The sequence below is a fragment of the Paroedura picta genome, chromosome 1 (assembly GCF_049243985.1).
Source record: "Paroedura picta isolate Pp20150507F chromosome 1, Ppicta_v3.0, whole genome shotgun sequence".
NCBI lineage: Eukaryota > Metazoa > Chordata > Lepidosauria > Squamata > Gekkonidae > Paroedura > Paroedura picta.
Genome location: NC_135369.1, coordinates 183,108,814 through 183,129,761, shown reverse-complemented (window position 1 = coordinate 183,129,761; position 20,948 = coordinate 183,108,814). Strand labels below are relative to the sequence as shown.

Sequence of the window (20,948 nt, the reverse complement as noted above, 5' to 3'; positions counted from 1 at the left end):
TACTTTACATTTTCTCCTCACTTATCTGAAGAAGCTTTCCTTGTTATAGTGGGCTTCCCTGGCCATTCTGACCTCACTCCCAGCTTTGGCCTCTCTGATGGCTGCCCTACAGTCCCTAATAACCTGCAGATACTCTTCTTTAGAGGTCTGTTCTTCCTGCCATTACTTAGACATTTCCTTTTTCTTCCTTAGCTCCTCCTGAAGTTCTCTGTTCATCCAAACAGGTTTCTTGGATCTCCTACCAAGTTTCAATCTTGCTGGAATAGTCATGGCTTGAGCATGCAATAGCTCTTTTGTAAGGAGAGCCCACCGGTCACTGTTCCTTTTCTCTTCCAATATTGTTGTCCACAGAATTACTCTAATCTTGTCTCTGAATTTATTAAAGTCCGCCCTATGGAAGTCTAACATACATATCTGGCTACAAACTTTCTTGACCACCCCCCCCAAATCTCAAAAGGAATTCTAGGAGGACATGGTCACTCCCACCCAGGGTCCCCACCACCTTCACCCCATCCATCACCTCTTGCCTGCTGGTCAGTACTAAGTTGATGGCCAAGTCTCTTGTAGATTCTTCCACCATTTGATGAATGAAATTGTCTGCCAGGTTGGTCAGAAAGTTGCACGATTCATGACACTTGGCACAGTTTGTTTCCCTGCACGTATGAGGGAATTTGAAGTCACCCACCTGCTGTATCCAATCAGTTTCAACTTGTAAATAACAATTGCGCACATTGGTGGGAAGATCCATTGTGTGCATTCTGTATATGTTGGGGTTTCTGGCGGTCCAGGAGTCTTGTTGTTGAGATCATTAGAAACGTGTACCATGTTGAGATCATAATATAAAGAGCTGCTCATATGCCCAGTTTCCTGGCTTCCTCCGAAGCCATGGATCCAACATAGCGTATGTGAGATTCAGTCTTGAATCTCTTGAATCTCTCATCTGAGATTCAGTCTTGGGTGTTGCTCAGATCGACAGTAAAATATTTTCAACCAACATATATTTACATAGCTTTGTGAATCCGAACATGACATCAGCTTGCTCTCTTTTTTATTACACGATTTAAGCTTCAAGATAATTTCATATTTTTGACTCATGTACGTCGCCTCATATGAGAAGGGAAATTGGAGTCCTTGAGATCAGAATTCTGTTGAATCTCAGCCAAAACTTAGTCCCACTTGGAGGGCTACGAAACAGGTGTGAATCTATGCAAAATGACATGATCCGAGAATGCCCACATCTCAGAGGACTCGGGAAAAGAGAACAGACCATGGGAAAAATCTAAAAATTTATAACCCTTTCCTCCTTTTTGTTCTTTTTTGTAAAATGTGTAAATGAGGAATATGCAGTTTGGATCTTCATTTAAGCTCATTTGAAGTGGCTTTTGGTAATACTGTGAAACAGTTTGTAGTAAGACACGTGATCAGAGGGGAAAGATATATATATATATGTATATATGTATATATGTATATATGTATAAGTGCCTCTTGTGGTAATGCAGCTGACATGCTGTCTGAAGCTCTGACCATGAGGCTGGAAGTTCGATCCCAGCAGCTGATTCAAGGTTGATTCAGCCTTCCATCCTTCCAAGGTCGGTAAACTAAGTATTGTTTCATTTATTGTTCAGATGTTTTATGTAAACTGCCCTGAACCTTCGGGGAGGGCAGTAAATAAATAAATAAACAACCAAATAAAATAAAATAAAATAAAATAAAATAAAATAAAATAAAATAAAATAAAATAAAATAAAATAAAATAAAATAAAATAAAATAAAATAAAATAAAATAAAATAAAATAAAATAATAAAATAAATGGTAATGACTGGGGAAGGCACTGGCAAACCACCCTGTATTGAGTCTGCCATGAAAACGCTAGAGGGCATCACCCCAAGGGTCAGACATGACTCAGTGCTTGCACAGGGGATACCTTTACCTTTTATATATGTACTAGAAAGAAAGCCCATTTTACCCATGGATAAAATGGGCGCTAGGACAGGCCGGGAGAAGGTGGTGCGCCCCCCCCACCAGCGGCTCTCTGGAGCCTTCTCCCAGCCGCAGCCCACAGAAGAACTTAAAAGTGCAGGGTTGCCCTCTGCAGAAGTCTTGCTGATTCTTCCTCAAGAAGTGACTCATGGAAGTTCATACACCAAGAAGCATTTGGTTGGTCTGTAAGGTGCAACCGGGCTTTTGCTCTTTCCTACTGATTCTGCTTCAGGGGGCTTTGTTTCTTTATGTGCTTAATAACAGTTTGTCTACTTATTTGCCTGGAACTGTAATTTTCCGCTTTGCCTCGGTGTGATATTTGCAACTTGAGGCTTCTGGTACAGTGTCTCATTGATGATGAGATCAACAATTTCACATTTGATTACCCTAAGAATTGTCAGGTAAATGGCAGGAAGACCTAGATACTTAATTGCTCCTGTAGTCCTAGAGCGTGATCATATCACCTGTTTGATTTAGGTCTTCAAACTTACTTCGTGAAAATAGGCTGGATCTGTGTTCCACCCTTCCCAGACTGAACACAAATGCAAATAATCCATTTGGCTTCTCTGTCATCTCCCCCCCCCCCAGTTCCCTCAGTAATTCTTTCTAATATAATCACCCAGCTATGTAGGTTGCTGCTCCAGATACCTTGTTTGTCTCCTGCTTTTGATAACCCCCTCCTCAATTTCTCTGCTTCCATTTATCTCATTGGGGTAGATTCGCCAACATCTTAAATGAGCCTTTTTGTCCTTTATGCTTTCCTCAACTTGATTTGTTTACCATGCAAGGGAGACTTTTAGACAGAGTTCTGCCATTTTCTTACCTGGGGAATACATAGGAGTGATGGTTGAAGTAAGGTGATTTTAAATGGCTTCCAAGCATCCTGCAGGGATTTGTGTCTTGATTTTCCCTTCTGGTTTGCTTTACTTTTCTGTTCCCAGTTAGTGCAACAACATCAACATCTCTCAGCAGCCCTTGATCCCTGCTCGAAAGCAAGCCCAAGATCTCTACCCTGCCCCTCTGGCTGGCTCCGTGGCCAGGGAGGCCGTTCCGCCGGGCGGGAGAAGGCTGCCCGGCCCACCCCCCACCCGGGGCTCTCTCGAGCCTTCTCCCGGCCTGGTCCTCTCCTCTGCAGCCAATGGAAACAGCCTCCTGCCCTCCTCCAAGTGACAACCTTTCAAATACTTAAAGAGGGCTATCATGTCCCCTCTCAACCTCCTTTTCTCCAGGCTGAACATTCCCAAGTCCCTCAACCTATCTTCATAGGGCTTGGTCCCTTGGCCCCAGATCATCCTCGTCGCTCTCCTCTGTACCCTTTCAATTTTATCCACGTCCTTCTTGAAGTGAGGCCTCCAGAACTGCACACAGAACTCCAGGAGTGGTCTGACCAATGCCGTATACAATGGGACTATGACATCTTGTGATTTCCAGATGCTGTTCTCCATCCATTATACACATGATCCTTATTGTGGCCTTGAAAGATAAACACAAGAAATGAGAAAAGGATAGTTTAAATACGGGAAGAGAACAGTCTCTGTTACGGCCGTGGGCATAGTTACTCACAGTTTTCTGTTACGCAGTATCTATTTTCTTTTCATAATGTTTTGCAAACAAATGTCTCTAGATGTGAACTACAATCACAACAGATGGCAGCTACGTGACCGGCATCGCTCCCTCCTTTGTGCCCCCCCCGCCAGCTTCTGTTTCTAGAAATAATATATGGATTTTTCATGGTCGTCTGAAAACCACCTGATACAAATGGAAGTTGTGGAAATACCGAAAAAAGCGAGGAAGTCCAGGCTGCCCAGATGCGACAGGGGAAGACCTAAGAAATCCAATTTTGCATCATTTATTTAACACGTCACAATTTCACCTGTTCTAAGGAATGCCATTTAAATCCGCTCCAGCAATCATGAACTAGTGACTTCTTTACTTCACACACAGAACCTTGAAAATGGATTGGCCGTGTGTGAAAACACTGGAGAGAACTTCCACTTCACTTCAGATTTGCTTGTTTAGAAGAAGAAGAAGAAGAAGAAGAAGAAGAAGAAGAAGAAGAAGAAGAAGAAGAAGAAGAAGAAGAGTTGGTTCTTATATGCCGCTTTTCTCTACCCGAAGGAGGCTCAAAGCGGCTTATAGTCGCCTTCCCTTTCCTCTCCCCACAACACACACCCTGTGAGGTGGGTGAGGCTGAGAGAGCCCTGATATCACTGCTCGGTCAGAACAGTTTTATCAGTGCCGTGGTGAGCCCAAGGTCACCCAGCTGGTTGCATGTGGGGGAGCGCAGAATCGAACCTGGCATGCCAGATTAGAAGTCTTAATTAACCACTGCACCAAACTAGCTCATGATTTATCATTTATTTATATTGGGATCCACCCTGCCCTACCTCAGGGCATCTTCCATCATTTTGAAATTGCATAGATAACGATGTGGTAGAAATTCGAACTGTGTCTCTTACGCAGTCCTATGTCTAGAAACCAGCCAAAGACTATTGGAAACCAGAGCATGGTTGTTAACAATCAAGTTCTGGCTTCGCATTCATTTTAGATCTGACCCCAATAGTCTAATTTCCCTCATGCTATCTGAACATGAGTCATCTACTTGGTTAAGACACATTGAGGGAAAAATCAAATCTATAGGAGTCTCTTTAGACTCCTTGTATCTGGTATCTGAAAAGTCTGCATTTGATTCAATTAAACGCAGACTGTTAGACATAGAACTGCAGGAACTTAGCAGTAAAGCTAGAAACGTTTGCTCGCCATTGAGCTTGGGGATCTCACCAAGCTCTCAGCCCCTAGCTGCGTACTTCTACCATCTAATCATCCCACAACAGCGTAGAGCATTCATGTTAGCTGGAACTAACGCTCTACCTTCTGCTGTTCTATATGGGAGATTTCAACAGATCCCGCATTCAGCTAGGTTGTGCCCATTTGGACAATGCTGTATAGAATCAATTACACACGTTTTCTTCCATTGTCCATTTTATTCCTCGATCCGAGCTAAATTTCTAAACTCACTGCTGTGTAAAAGAGAACTGCATTCGGATGAACGTAAGATCCAGTTGACATCCCAGAACCCTGATATAATTGAACCGGTTGCAAAGTTTTTGTATCTTGCCATGAGAAATCGTGAATGTATTATGTCTTAGTCTAAAGCATGATCTTTGCCTTTGTTTTCTCTAGCAGTGGATCCTTTTGCACATTCCCTCCTTTTATTGTACTTTTTTATGCTATTAAAGGCTTGTTGTTGTCTGCCTTCGTGCCCCATCTGCGGATTCCAGCCTGCCCCCATGCCCTTAGCCACAGGTTCCAGGCTGCCAAGCACTTACCTCATAGTAGAGCTGACCCAGCAGCAACAAAGTAGTAGGGTGAACCAGGAACTCCTGCTGTACCCTAAATCAGCATTGGTGGCCTTCATAACCCTGATGTAGTGACTGGGCGCCTACTGTCTGCTGTGGACTTGGCCCACCTGGCCCCTGAAGCCTCTCCCATCTCTATTGCCTTATGGGCAAAGGTGAAGTGGCCCAACTGTACCTATCACTGGACCCAAACTTTGTTCTGCTGCTTCAGACTGACATGGCTAAACCCATCTCTTCCAACAAGTTCAAATGGCCTGGCTTGCCATCTCTCCAATTTTCTGACTTGTTTAAGCCAAATATTGCATGTCCCTTGAGGATGGATGGCGTGCATACCTGGCTTCGGTCACCTTTCCCCTTCTACTTCTTCTCTCTCTTTTTATGTTTCATTGTCACACCTCTGCATCCAAAACAGTATTATTCTGCCCCATCCATGCGCTCCCACTATCAGCTCAAGTGGCTCTTCACATTTGAATGGGAGCGAGAGGGAGGAAGCAGCAGAGGACAAGCAAGGGGAGACATTCTTAGCTGGTGATCATATAATGCCAATTAAATGGGGGAGGAAAAGAAAGCGGACTTGCCCTCTACCATTCTATGTGCCATCAAATCCCAATAATGCCCTTCCATGCAGTACTCATGGCAAACAGGGCAAAATCTCTGCCAATGATGTGTACTCATTTGTGATGTCATGAATCACTAGAGGAAAACTCAATGACTGGATCTACATGGAGATCCTGAGATTCCTTGGTGGTCTCCCATCCAACTTTTAACCCAGGCTGATCCTGCCTAGCTTCCTAAACCTTACAACTGAGCTAGCCTGGCCATTGAGGACTGCAAATGTTTCTTTCGGACCCTGCAGGGCACACAGCCATGGTCTTTCTCCTTAATTGTTTACTGTCTCAGGCAGAGGTCTTTCACCTTGCCTGCTACCTGATCCCTTTAACTGAAGATGGAGACTGAACCTGGGACCTCCTGCATGCAGAGCAGAGGCTTAGGCACTGAGCCACAGCACTATGGTGAATTGGTAACCTAGGGGTACTAGAAGCTGGTGTCTAGACCAGCTTCTCCTGGGTGTAAGCTGCACAGAGCTTTTATTCCAATCCCAGGTCGATTCAGTCCTTGCCATCTCCACTTAATCTTATTTCCATTGTGATTTTGTCTGTTTTAAATTTTCCTTCTGGAACTAGCATGATTGATCCGAAGTGACCCTACCTTTATCCTGAGATATCTTAGAGTGCTTTTAACCACCAATATTTTAAGAATTGGACTGAGAAGCCATGAGAAACTCCAGCTGTTATGCATTTGAAGCAGATTCCATGGTAGATTGGCCCTGATTGGCCAGGGCTGACTCTGTGGTAGAGAAGCCCTGATTGGCCAAGGCTGCCAAGCTTTTCTTAAAGAGGAAACCCCAATTTTCTCTCAGTAGAAGCCCTAACTTTTGTCGGTAGAGGTTTGCCACCTGTTTCCCCCCCTCCTCTGCTGTCTCCGATCCTCCCCCCCCTTGTTCAAGAAAAGAAAAGAAAAGAAAGAAAGAGGCTCCTGCTGTGCCCTCCCCTTCTGAGCCTCCCTAACCACGTGCAGAACACTTTCCTGTTTCAATGGGGGGGGGGAGAGAGGAAGACTCGAGTTCAAATCGATCTGGATTCAGCAGGATCCACAATGGAATAAACAAAGTAAGTGCAGATTCAGCCCTGAAGCATGGGGCTCCACTGCACCTTCTGGTGCTTCTGTAGCATCCTACTGCCCCCCATCCCACCTCTGGAAACCAGGAATGAGTATGTGTGTGTGGGAAATAGGGTAGGAGTTCCAGTCTTCCTCTTGGCAGACTGCTGCATCACTCCCCAGCCTGAATTGCATGGGGTGTAGAGGGGACAGAATCGGCAAGTTTGTGCCGCATTTGTTGGAAGTTTTTAGGAGGAGAAGAACCCCTGTCAGGAGTGAGCGATTCTTAAGATGGGGCTGGACTCATTGGCCCTTTGCGGTCTCTTCCAACTCTGTGTGATTCTGATTCTGAGTCCCAGCAAGAAAGGTGGCCTGTTAGTACCATAACAAAGAAACAAACAGATGATAGGTACACTTTTTGTTTGCCAGCCTATTTTGAAGGTTCCAGAGATTGACTGTGATATAATTGTTGGGAAAATCTGTTCCTTCAGCAGAGTTACTGTAGTAAAAGTTAGCAGAGTTATTGTATAAACTAGTAAATAAGCCCACTGCCCCCGAAATGCAGCGGGCCCTAGCGGGCCTGGGGAGTTCAGCGGCGCAGCTCTCTGGGGCCAGGGGCCAGACCGAAGGGTGGGCACGGGGTGACCAGTGAGGTGGTGAGACTGGTGGCCAGGGGAGGTGGGAGGTGGGCGGTGGGAGGTGGGAAGCGGGAGGTGGACGGATCGGGAGGCGCGAAGCCCTTACTCTTTTACTTTATCTGCTCCGCTAGGAGCGGTTAAAGATAATGAGGCCAGACAAGGCAGATTTACTGTATATATATTAAAAAGAAACTTTACTAGCTAAACAGGGTAAGGGAACTGGAACTTAAAAACAAGAAAAATACATTGCTACCTACAGCTCATTCAGGAGCCCTCTACCTTAGCTGTTACACGGTGGAGATTCAAGATGGATCTGCTTCTCTGCCTAAAGCAGAAAGCACTCAAACCAGGGGTAGTCAAACTGCGGGGCTCCAGATGTCCATGGACTACAATTCCCATTGGCCCCTGCCAGCTGGCAGGGGCCAATGGGAGTTGTAGTCCATGGACATCTGGAGCCCCGCAGTTTGACTACCCCTGACTCAAACAATGGGAAGAAGTAGAATTCTTTCTATTACTGCTAATCTTGTGTACATGACAAACCAGAGTCAGGCCATGGCCGCAGCTAGGAAATTTACATTGGAGAACAGACCATTTGACCCACTCTGCCTGTCCCACTAGTAACAAGTGTAAACAAACAGTTTAACCCTTTGACTGACCGTCTGTGGCTGGCTCTTGCTAAAAGACAAAGTCCAACAAAAATTCAATCAGCAAGTGAATCTTTCAAAATCTGTTGAGACATGAACGATTGATAGGGATGCCAACATCCAGGTATGACCTGGAGAACACCTGGAATTACATCCGATCTCCAGAGTACGGAGATCAGTTCCCCTGGAGAAAATGGATGCTTTGGAGGGTGGACAGTATGGCATTATGCCCCACTGAGGTCTTGGCCCTCCCAGTCTCTATCCCTACAACTCTAGGAGTTTTCCAACTTGGCAACCCAAAGGATGAAATATCAGATCCCATATTTTAATAACTGTAGCCAGCTCTTTTTTGGTTTCATGTTTCTAATAGGAATACTTCAATCAAACAGAACTGTTTCTTCAAGTGAACAATCGTTGCCTGTTTTATTGTTTGACATTATTAAAGTTAAATTTGTCACGATTATTTACATTCTCGGCCTGGATGACAGTCAGATCACTGTTGACTGAAAAACAGAATGTTCAAATAGTGCCTCGAGAACTAAAAAGAAAACCAGGATGTGTAAGTTTTGCTCCTGATTAAACTCTAAACATTCTTACAAGACCCAGCGCCAATAAGAGAATTCAATATTCTGCTGTCAGGCTCCTCTTGTATCTCAGCTCAGCTGTGCTCTCTCGCTCATGGAATCCCCCCCCCCCTTATTTCATTGGAAGAGGAAGTCAATCAGGCACTGGCTCAAAAATATAGTTAGCTTCAAGGTCATCTCACTTCCCCTTCTTCACCAGTTTGGTTGGCCAAATGACATTTTGCCCCCGTTCTGTTCAAACAGTCCCTCCCTACCTTGCCAGGCTAGGAGGGAGTGTTTAAAGCAGGGGTAGTCAAACTGCGGCCCTCCAGATGTCCATGGACTACAATTCCCAAGAGCCCCATGCCAGCGAATGCTGGCAGGGGGCTCCTGGGAATTGTAGTCCATGGACATCTGGAGGGCCGCAGTTTGACTACCCCTGGTTTAAAGGTACCTGGCACAGCCTCTCTTTCTTTCCGTGCTCTCCCTCTAACTTCCCTGGGCTGGGAGGGGGGAGTCATGAAAGGGAGCCCAGGCTGCCTAGAGCTTGTAGTATTTTCAGTTTTAGTGTGCAACGGGCTTTACTGCTAGTACTTTATAAAAACCTTCAAACTGTAAAACAGTAAAAGCAGCATACCAAAAAATGTTAAAACCACTTAAGTAACTGCTCTGGTAGTCACACTGCAAACCCTTATTTCCTTTGCTTGAAAAGCAAGGAACACCTGTGTAAAGAGGCTACCAAGTTAATTAACAGCAAAAAAAAAACCCTCTCAAGGCGTGCTTTCTTTGGAGTCCAGCCAGCTTGACCTTGAGATTTTATTTCATTTTCAAAGGCTTTTTCCTTAGTGGCTAGGTTCATAGTTTTTTGCAGCCTGTTCCTACACTTGTGTTTGGGGAAATCTGACTAAATTCATCAATATTTCCCTTCTACGAAGGACCCTAAACATATGTTCTTGACAATAAAGCCTGTCTGAGTTCAATAGCTATTAAGTTACAATCCTACACAAAGCAGGGGTGCCAGCAATGGCTTGAGAAATCTCTGGGAATTTGGGGGGGGGGAGGATGGAGCTTGCAGAAGGCGGAATTCTGGGAAAGATGGGGACTGGATTCCATAGAGCCCACTTGCCAAAGCAGACATTTTGTCCATGAGAAATGATAGCAGTAGTGTGTGGAGAACAGTTCTATCCCAAAGAGAACTCTGTGCCCCACCTGGGGTTCGGCAACCATAGCCCAGGGCACTGAGTGTGCCTCTTTTCACACACATACACAGCAAAAGAATCTCTAGAATGAGACTGCACATCTGCTTGGCAATGCCCCGGCCATCTACTGATGTCTCGGATATTGTAACATGGAAGCCATGATCCTACATTCTATTGCTATTCCAGAGGTCACTGTTAGTTACCTTTTAAATGTTCCATTGTAAGCCGCTTTGAGACTCCTTCGGGTAGAGAAAAGTTGCATATAAGAACCAACTCTTCTTCTTCTTCTTCTTCTTCTTCTTCTTCTTCTTCTTCTTCTTCTTCTTCTTCTTCTTCTTCCTTCTTCCTTCTTCCTCTTCTTACTTCTTACTTTCTTCTTCTTCTTCTTCTTCTTCTTCTTCTTCTTCTTCTTCTTCTTCTTCTTCTTCTTCTTCTTCTTCTTCTTCTTCTTCTTCTTCTACAATACTCAATGATTCTCTTGTAATGATGGGTATTCAGTAGAAAACGCAATAGGCATGTTCAATTAGGATAGGCATGTTCAATTTGGCTGTATTGAGTTTAATGAAGTTATTTGCTCATGGCCAGTTCTAAGGAATAAGGAAAACGCTTTAGGGGAAAAAAAGAAAACAAGTGAAACGGCAAAATAAGTGACCGGGGAACTTGCGCGGAGGCCTGTTGTAATCCGATGAATTGACTGCAAAGGGGCTGCCAGGTGCTCTAAGCTGTAAATGCCACTTGCTCGAATAGTTCCACCGTTGATCAAAAAAACGAGAACATTATCTAAGTGCACACTGGAACCCTCTAGCATGTGGCTCCAGCTGGGGTGTCATGTGTCACAGCCTCCGTGCGCTGCCAGCTGGAATCGACACAAAGGCAAGGGCGAAACAGACAATTACTGTTATTCAGAGCAGCCAGCGAGCGCTCAAAAACACACAGGGCCAGGTTATTATGAAAATAACTCCACACTCAAAGGTATCCATCCACAGCTGACGGCTCGGATTTGCCTTTGAATCACACAATCACACGACTCCAGATTTCCCGAAAATGCCAAATGATTCCCAAAGGTCCCAGAGTTAGCCCTTTTCACCCAACTCAATTGAAGACTAGGGTTATTGTTAGACTTGGTCAAAGCAAGCGTGAGCCACTGCCTGTCAAGAAAGGGTTAACTGTTTGTTCACATTTGGTGTTGCTTGGGACAGGCAGAGCGGGTCATGCAATTTGTTTATTGGTATGTTAAACTATTGTTTCTCCATTGAGTACAGGTCTTGTCTTATGTAAGCAACTGTTACTGGAAGAGAAGGGAATTCTCCTTCCTCCCTTGGTTTCTTAGCTGCTGTGAGCAGATCCATTTTAGACTCTCACAGAGGAAAGGCAGGGCTGGCGGTGGCATAGCAGTGGGGCTAATCCCGCTTGCTCATGATGTTGCCATCATCCCAGCCCCCTCCTGGCCCTGGCCTACAGTAGGGTCTCTGATGGCCCACAGATAGGAAACACTGATGTTTCAGCATTCCCTTTTTTGCGGCAGCCACCAACAGCAGCCAGGGCAGGGCAAGCCCATGTACACAGGAAGAGCCGAGCCTGGAAGGCCCAGCCCCTCCCTGTGCTAGGGTGGCTAGAAGGGGACAAAAAAGGGGAAGAGCCCCTACTGCAATGCATGCCCTTCCCAATCTGAGTAAAGATATTTTCATAAGCTGGAAATTTAAAGTCCAGAATGCACTGGAAATGCAGTAGTTAGACCATACCTTAAAGCAGTGTTCCCCAACCACCGGGCTGTGGCCCGATACCGGGCCATGAAGGCCTTGGTACCGGGCTGCGGCAGGGGGGAGGGAGGCGGAGCGCCGGTGCACCGGCAGGCGTTCCTCTCCCCCCGCGGGGCATGATTGCTGTGCCAGGAGCAATCGCCGCCTCCTGGCACAGTGAGCGCCGCGCTGCGGGGGGAGGCGTGTGTGCCATGAGCCAGTGGGTCTTTGCAGGTGCTAGCGCCTGCATACACACAGGAATAGACCTGCCGAGCCTGTGTGTTTGTGGGCGCCGGCGTGTCGGCGCCGGTACCTCCCCGCCGCAGCCCAGCACTCGATGCGCCGGGAGGCAGCTGATCACTCCCAGCGCAGCAAGTGCTGCACCGCAGGGGGGGAGGGAGGTGCGCCTGCTGGTTTGCGGATGCTGGCACACTTGTACCTGTGTCTCCCTCTCCCCCATCCCAGTCCCCGGGTCTCCCTCTCCACCCCGGTCCCCAGCAGGAAAAAGGTTGGGGACCACTGCCTTAAAGGATGATTTCCCAAGGGAGGATTCCCCAAGATATAAACTGTTTAAAACTGATAATGCTGCACTATTCACATAATAGTGGGGATCCTGAAAGATTCTGAAACAAGAATGTACTTAACTGTGAGAAAAACTAGAGGCAAGATATAAAACCAATTCCTTAACATCCCAGAGAATTCTCCATCTAAAGCTATTGACCATGAGGCTACTAGAAGGACAGGATTTGCATGAGCATTGAAATCTGCTTTTGGAATATTCCGAGCAGCTTAAGGAAAATGGACTTAATAATTAGCAATTATTAATTATTAAGAATTAATCATAAATATTATTCTTGCTTCTCTACCTAAGAGCTATGAAGGCTGTGATCACAATTTAAAGGTGAGAGACCGCCTTGCCATAGACAAAATGATAGACCATCTCCTGAAAAGTGATTTAAAATGTGCTGCTGATGAAACTCACAAGAAGAGTTGGTTTTTAGTTGGTTGCCACTTTTCTCAATGGCCCATTATGCACGGAGTGGAAGGTCCGCATTTGGGGTGGAATGGCACCAATTATGCACGCTGCAGGCGGCAACCGGGCGCAGAGCCAACGTATGCCGCCAAAAAAGCCGCGTTAGTGAGATGCAGAAGAAAGTGGAGCTTCCCGGGACCAGGGCGCAACCAGAAGCGGCTCCGGAGTAGCTGCGTGCATAGTTGGATACTCTCGGTTTTGCCGCCGTTGCATTCCGTCCCGTGGTTTGCTTCGCTTCTTCCTCCTCCGCATTCTCCATGCCGCCGTTTCAGCAGTTGTGCATAATAGGAAGTGTCTGGCCCATGGTGGCATTAGTATGAATGTACACTTGGATTTTAATGAAGCTATATTTTAAGCCTTGGGTTATAGCCTGGAGAGAGGACAACTAAGAAGTGATATGATAACCATCTTCAGATACTTGAAGGTAGAGGGGAGTTGTTTTCTGTTACCCCAGAAAGGCTGACCAGAACCAGTTGGTTGAAATTAATTCACAAGAATTTTTGGCTAAACATCCGGAAGAAGTTCCTGACAGTTATAGTGGTTCCTCAGTGAAACATGCTTCCTCGGGAGGTGGTTGGTTATCCTTCTTGGGAAGTTTTTAAGCAGAGGTTAGATAGTCATCTGACAGAAAGTCTTTTTTTTTAATGAACTCAGGTAGATTGTGAGTGGGTGGGCAGGAAGGGATGTGTCAGTATTTGCCTCGTGTGTCTCTTCCTTGCATACCCAGGGAATTGGGATCGCTACTGTGGGGTGGTATGTCCCCATCCTTTCTGAGCCCATAAGCACCTCAGAATTCTGATATAGTATGCTGGATGAAGCCATAAAATGGCTGCCAGGAAAATGGCTGGTGCAGGAAGTGGAGCCAGTTATCTTATGGTTGCCACAGCATACCTTCATTTCCACCTTTGTGCAGTGGTAGAAACTGCTGAAATCTGCACACCCCATCAGATCTCCCAGGACCAATCAAAACCCTGAGGGAAAAAAAAAACCCTGTCTGGTTTGCTAAGGTTGCTAGTTACCATCTGGGAGGGGGGTAGGGTGAAAATTTCAAGCATCAAACTGAGACCTCTGTCACCAGTGATGTATTGATGTCACTTCCAGAGTGCACCGAAGGTTTCATCATCACATTGCAGGTCACATAAGCCCTGTTATGCTAGGGGAAGCTCTACTGCAGAAGCTGGTTTTACCATAGAGTTTTTGCCCATAAACCAGAGCAATCCACACATCAGCGGTAATGTGATGACATCACTTGCTGTACGCACCAGAAGTGATGTCACTGTGTCACCAGCCACAGAAGTTTAAGACTCAGTCTCCCAGCAGCTGGCTGAATGGCTCCTGGGGGAGGGCCTCCAAAGTGGGGGAAACCCCATCCCTGGCAGGGTTCTGGAAACCCTAGACCAGGGGTAGTCAAACTGCGGCCCTCCAGATGTCCGTGGACTACAATTCCCAGGAGCTCCTGCCAGCGAATGCGAATGCTGGCAGGGGCTCCTGGGAATTGTAGTCCACGGACATCTGGAGGGCCGCAGTTTGACTACCTCTGCCCTAGACCTTGCCAACTTCCCAGGGACACTTGGCAGGCACCAGGGAAAGAGTCAGTGGGTACTAAAGATTAAGAAATTCAATAAATCCTAAAGTTGCCGCAGTGCTACAAAGCAGGGCTCCAGTTGCCTGGATCTTGATCCAACCCTGCAGCAGAAATGCAGATGCAAATCTGCATTTCCAGGGTGCCATTCAATTAAGTGTCTTTCTTGGAACTGATTAATACATTATGAATTCACCCAATTAAAGTTATATTACAGCATTTTAATGCAGGTGATATTTTGAGGACAGTTAATGATGCTAGCTATTCTACCAAATCAGGAGGAAACAAATCTTTTCACTGCTGAATATCATGCAGTGGAACATCAACTGAAATAACAGACGCATATCGATTTTTGATGGCATTTGTGTAAACACTGTTTCGGCAGAGACAGAACATTAAGAGAAATCCGTGTGTTCATTGATCTTATGAATGAGCAAGTTATGCTTTTAGTCTTAAAATAATGATTATTAAAGGGAAGTATTTGTTCATCAGAAATAGAAAAGTTTAACAGTCGCCTATTGATATGCATGGATCAATTTTAAATTTGGTTGTTTTGCAGGATGATTTTTAAAAAATATGACAACATTGTCCCCAGTATCTCCCCAGATGAACACAAAACTCTTGGATGGAACTGGTGATGGGAGAACTGCAGGAGATGAGCAGGGGTGGTCTGCCATGTCCTGCCTCTGCATAGCAACCCTGGAGTTTCTTGATGTTCTTCCATCCATACACTAACCAGGGTTGGCCCTGCTTAGCTTCTAAAATCTGACAAGATCTAGCTAGCCTGGGTCACCCAGATCAGGGAGGAGGCAGTCTGCTATATCTTGCCTCTGTGTGGCTAGCCCTGGATTTCCATGGTGATCTCCCATCCAAATCCTAAGAAAGCCACCTTGGTGTAGTGGTTAGGAGTGCAGACTTCTAATCTGGTGAGTTGGGTTTGAATCTGCACTCCCCCACAGGCAACCAGCTGGGTGACCTTGGGCTCGCCAGGGCACTGATAAAACTGTTCTGACCGAGCAGGAATATCAGCAAATGTAAGCCGCTTTGAGACTCCTTCTGGTAGACAAAAGCGGCATATAAGAACCAATTCTTCTTCTTCTTCTGTTATATCAGGGCTCTCTCAGCCTCACCCACCTCACAGGGTGTCTGTTGTGGGGAGAGGAAGGGAAGGTGACTGTAAGCCGCCTTGAGACTCCTTTGGGTAGAGAAAAGTGACATATAAGATCCAATTCCTCCTCCTCCTCCTCCTCCTCCTTCTTCCCAGGGCTTAAACTGCTTGGCTTTTGCAATTTCATGCTTTTCAGGCAGCCAATGAAGGGTTCCAATGCTGCTGCTCAGCACCAAGGCCATTCCCTCTTGTCCCATCCTGCCATGCAATAAATGATGGGGTCTCTTCAGGAACAGCCTGTCATGGTACAAGAACTCCAGGATCTCTCCATTGAGCCACCTACCCTCTGTCTGCCCATCCTAGCTGTGGCCTAGCCAGTACAAAGGCCAGACAGCCCTTTTGTCCAGAAAAAGTATGGAGCAAGTGAATAAAAATATGAGCATGATAATAATCTAGTGCACAAACATTTCGGGGAGATAAAAACTAGTCCCATATTGGTTCTGGAGTGAGCACATGAGAACTGCCTACACAGGGAAGGGGGAGAACTTTCCCAAGGCTTCCTCACAGCCATTACCTATAGCAGGGGTCCCCCGCATGGTGCCCATGGCTGCCATGGCAGCTGTTGACACCAAGTGTTTTTAGAGAGTGGGCAGGGTCAAATGGGGCTCTTGCCCACCAGGACTTCTGATTGGCCCTTGGAGATGTGATTGGCTGTGCATATTTTTTAAGAACCCTGCTTTGGCTGCAGCTGCCGTCACAGCATAAGGATCTTGTAAGCCATGGCGGCCATCTTGTGACTGGCTGAACCTTCTTGAGCAGCCATTTTGTGGCAGCCATTGTGGGGGTCCACCCACTACTCTGTGTCTGAAATTCCAAATGTGTCTGCGGGCTCAAAAAATTCAGAGACCCCTGCCCTATTGGTTGTGTAATCGAATGTGTCTGTGCTTTACTGGAGCCCGGAAATGCCTAGGAAAAGAAAATAACTGGCACCCGGGACCAGGAATGAATTCCTTCTCTTAGCACGACTGGAAGCTGCAAGGTTCAGGCATGATTTTATATACATACTTTATAGTTTTAGTAATGGATAAATGAACTGAATGTATGCAGCTGCAAGGAAAAAAAATCTCCATTTGAAATCTTTTACATGGCAATCTTTACAATCTTCAGCTTGCTCCAACTGGCCCGGTTCCAATGCGGTTCATAGGAGTTATACTAAATTTCACCAGCTGGGGAACTGGCCCTAAAATCAAAACAAACACACAAACAAAGCCAGAGTCCTTTATAGCTGGTTCAACATTTGTATCAGTTCAAAATGTTTCACTTCCTCCTGTTAGTTATTATTTGTATTTCTCCTTTAAAAAATGGATGTACACCATCAAAAGGTTTCCATCCAGCCTTTGGAGAATGGTGTGGGGAAGAGAGAACATTGTGCTCCTTGAAACAGCCAAGAAACAGCCAATTCAAACAGAGCGCTTCAGTGCGGGAAATCATGTACAATGTGTGCGCACACGTAGGCTACAGTTGTCAGGCCCCAGTGGGAGACTGCTTCATAGAGTTCCTGGGGATTCCTAGAGCTACTCAGAAATTAGAGTAGCTCAAGCGAATAAGTTCTAGTAAGGGTAGCTCGAATTTGCCATAGAGATTTGGTGATTACTAGAGCTATCCATATCACTTACAGGTAGCTCTAGGAATCCCCAGGAACTCTATGGTTAGAACTTCCTGTCAATAGTTGGCACCTTATTTTTCTTTTTAATTTTTCTCCTCAATATGATCAGGCCACCCCTTTGGGTCCACTTTCCACTTGCCTATGTGTGAAGAAAGGCTGTGATTGGCTGGAGGTCTCTGGCCATAAGCAGGAAATAGGAGCCATGCGTATGGCTATATCCAGGACCCAGGGGTTCAGTTCAAGAGTGATGTACAATCAGGGTTTAATTTAAGCCATGATTAGTGTGATTATGGCAACATGGACTACTTCCCTATCCCTAGTGATAATAATTTAGGGTACATCAAGCAAGGATCTGAAACCATGTTTGAAGCCGGCTATAAAACAGAGTGGCTTGTATCCTATCCAGGGTCGCCAGGTTCCTCCCAGTCACCAGGGAATGGGTAGGGGGATGGACTCACAGCTCCAGGTTGGGAAACACCTGGGGATTTGGAGGTGGAACCTGGGGTGGACAGGGACCTTCACAGGGTACGATGCCATACAGTCCTCTCTCAAAAGCAACCATTTTACAAAGAATCCCTGAGATGAGCTGTAATTCTGGAGAATTCCAGAGAATCCTCTGCTCCCCTGTGGGGGGTGGCACTCCTAATTCCATTGAGTGAAACCTGAAAGCTTCCCACAATCTCAGATCTCCCCCAAATGGAAGAACCACTTCTTGGAGGGAGGGTTTTTTTTTTTTGGAATCCTTAGCCAAAGGAATGTCCTTCACTGACCTAAATATTATTTTTTTCTGAGGCTCAAATATGGATATCTTTGCTTGACCCTGTTCTGTTCCTCAGCGCATCCTGGCTGCAGTGAAGAAGATAAAAGCTGGTTTTTATACCCCACTTTTCACTTCCCAAAGGAGTCCCAAAGCAGCGGACAACCATCTTTCCCTTTCTCTCCTCACAACAGACGCCCTTTGAGGTAGATGGGTCTGAGAAAGCTCTGGCAGGACTGCTCAGAATAACAGTAAGTGTACTGTGCTGTAAGAAGAGCTCTGAGAGATCTGTGACTGATTATATCCTGCCCCTCTTAGCTATGACCCCACATGGGCTCAAAGCAGGCTGGGATCCCAGCTGGTCTCTCTCAGTGAAGAATTCTGGTTGGTGTTCTTGCTTAAAGTGCTGTGACTGCAGAAGAGGAGAGAAAGCTTCGGATGTCCATGACCTATGACCGAGATCTGGCTGATTGGGAAGTGCCAGGACATTGTAGCCACTGGGAGCAGGAGACCATGGTACATTGGAAAATCTCCAAGCTGCGGCTGGAGTTCGAGTCCCAGATGGATGACATGCTGGGTGCACTAGCAGCAATGTTCCTGGATGACGAGGAGAAGGCTAAGGAGTTTGCCCGGTGTGGGCCAGCAGGCAGAAAGGGAAATGCCAGTGACATCTTTGGCCACAACTGCAGCCACTGGGACTGCATCAGCATCTGCAACTGCTGCTGTGGCCTCCTTGGGTGGTGGAGATAATGTTGGAGCAGCAGCCCCTACGCCTGCTCTGGGGGTCCTCGCTGAGGTGTGGAAGCTCTGCAACTACTTTGACAGATTAGCCAAGAAACCCCCTTGCAAATTGGCCAGGGTGCTCCTAACCCCCTTAGTAGAGCACCTGGCATCTCCATTGTCTGAAGACTCAGGTGACAAGGAAGCTAAAGACTCCAAGGCAGTCGGAAATGGGACTGACCTGCTGTGAGATTGCCCTGCCAACCGGCCCCATCCAGGGGCACAAGATCAGTGAGCTGCATCCCACTTCCAACTCTATGATTCTATGATTCTATGAAGCCATTGCTGCGGCTCGTTCAAGTCCCCTGGAAAGGAGGGGAAGGGGACTGGGTCGGGATTTCATTATAGTGGAATTGTGTTGTAACGCAATTCAAGTCGACTTTTAAAAAAGGAAAACCAGAACGATCTTAGCTTCGGAAGGGCAGTGGGTGGGAAGGGGGGTTGCTCAAATGTGACAAATGCTGTTAGAAGCATTTTTACCATGTGACAATGACTTGAATCAGGAAGTTCCCACTTATGTGGGAGCAAAAATCTGGGGTGGACAGGGGGAAGCAGGCCAAGTACGGTAGTGGGAAGGATCGGGGTAACCAGCCCCAGGCCAAATCCAGGGGGAAGCACAGCATCAAATCCTCTACGCCGGGGGTCATCAACCCCTGGTCTGCAGCCCGGTACCAAGCCACAAAGGCCTCTCTACCAGGCCGCCGGCGGCCGTGCCTGCCTCTCCCCGCCCCCCGCAGCAAGAAGCTCGCCAGGCTGCGAGCGAAGCGGATGGAAACGTGCATGCACAAAGCTGCCAAGCACGTGCGTTTGCGCCCCCTGCTGGTGCAAACGTGCATGTGTGGCAACTCTGCACATTCGAGTTAGCGCCCCCTGCTGGCGCAAATGCACATGCGGGGCAGTGTTGCACATGCACATTTGCGTCTGCTGGCAGTAGGGGTATAATAGCAGGGGTATTTAAAATGAGATTTGCTATAGTGATCGTTTGTTTGAAGTCGTTGGTCAAGAAATATGTCCTATTACTTGCTTTTCAAAATAGGGTAACCTGAATCAGTAAGCTTTCCAAGCAGAACAACTAGAATTTGCATGGGATTATCAGCCAGACGGCTATTCTCAAACTGCCACAAATCTCTGGCAAAGGGAAACCAGAGGGACATTTCAGGACTAATTTTCTCTTCAGACTGCAGTTGAAACCCCTGCTGGGTCTGTTTATGACAGCATAATCCTCTCCCAAATTTGTTATTACAAGTGCTAATTTTTTTATTTCATTTTTTTTACCTCAAAGCTTTCACCATGGGAGAGTTATTTGATAGCAGAATTATCTGAAGTGCTACAAGTGTCCCTGTTTGAACAGCCATCCACTGAAAAGTGCCAGAAATCTCTCTTTACAAAAAAAATCTTATGCAGACTCCATTTGTTCTGATTTCTCTATGCTGAGACGAAGGGAAAGCACGGACATAGACGTGATTTCCTCTCTATTTATCCACCTTTAAAGAAGGACTAGGAACATTACTAACATGGACAGGTTATTCTGTGTTTTGTAGGTTTTATTACACAAAGGGATTTGTGAACTGGATTAGAAGAGAAGAAGAGAGGAAGTGTATTTTTATGCCCCACTTTTCACTACCTGAAGGAGTCCCAAAGTGGGTTATAAACAGCTTTCCCTTTCCCTCCCAGAACAGGCAACTTGTAGGTGGGGCTGAGAGAACCCTAACAGAACTGCCAAAAGAACAGTTCTAAAAGAACTGTGACTGGCCAAAGGTTGGCTGCCTGGGGAGGAAGAGTGGAGAATCAAACCAGGCTCTCCAGATTATCCACCACCCCACTCTGGCACCCATACGGGTCCATGAATGTAAGATTGGCAACCATGAGTTGCCTGGGGTATGGCTGACAACTTTCAGGTAGCAAAAGCTGACAGCTGGGCTACAGACATTCTAGTCCATTCGAGATGCCAAAATGTGAACCGGTTGATGCATGTTTTCAATATATTTTTCATCAGTGGCACAAACCTGCTCAATTGAGCATTGTAAAGTGCTGTGGCATATGTCATATCCCAAAAGGCATTTTCTCTGAAGCAGAATGTATGATTCAATCTTAAATGAAGCAAATAACAAGAGAATAGTTCTTACCACCACGTATCTGGGGGACTCAGTGAACATGGACTAAGCCTTCGAGTAGAGAAAAGCGGCATTTAAGAACCAACACTTCTTCTTTTTCAGTAATATCAGGGCTCTCTCAGCCTC

At 46.3% G+C, this 20,948-nt stretch overlaps 1 long non-coding RNA gene across 1 annotated transcript in view; it reads right to left on the bottom strand.

Moving 5' to 3' along the window:
* Nucleotides 1-16,701: 16,701 nt before the first annotated feature.
* LOC143826177 (uncharacterized) overlaps nt 16,702-20,948 on the bottom strand; it is a 35,589-nt gene continuing 31,342 nt past the window's right edge. The window contains exon 3 of the long non-coding RNA XR_013227028.1: nt 16,702-16,745. This is a non-coding gene — a long non-coding RNA (uncharacterized LOC143826177). The remainder of the gene's footprint in view (nt 16,746-20,948) is intronic.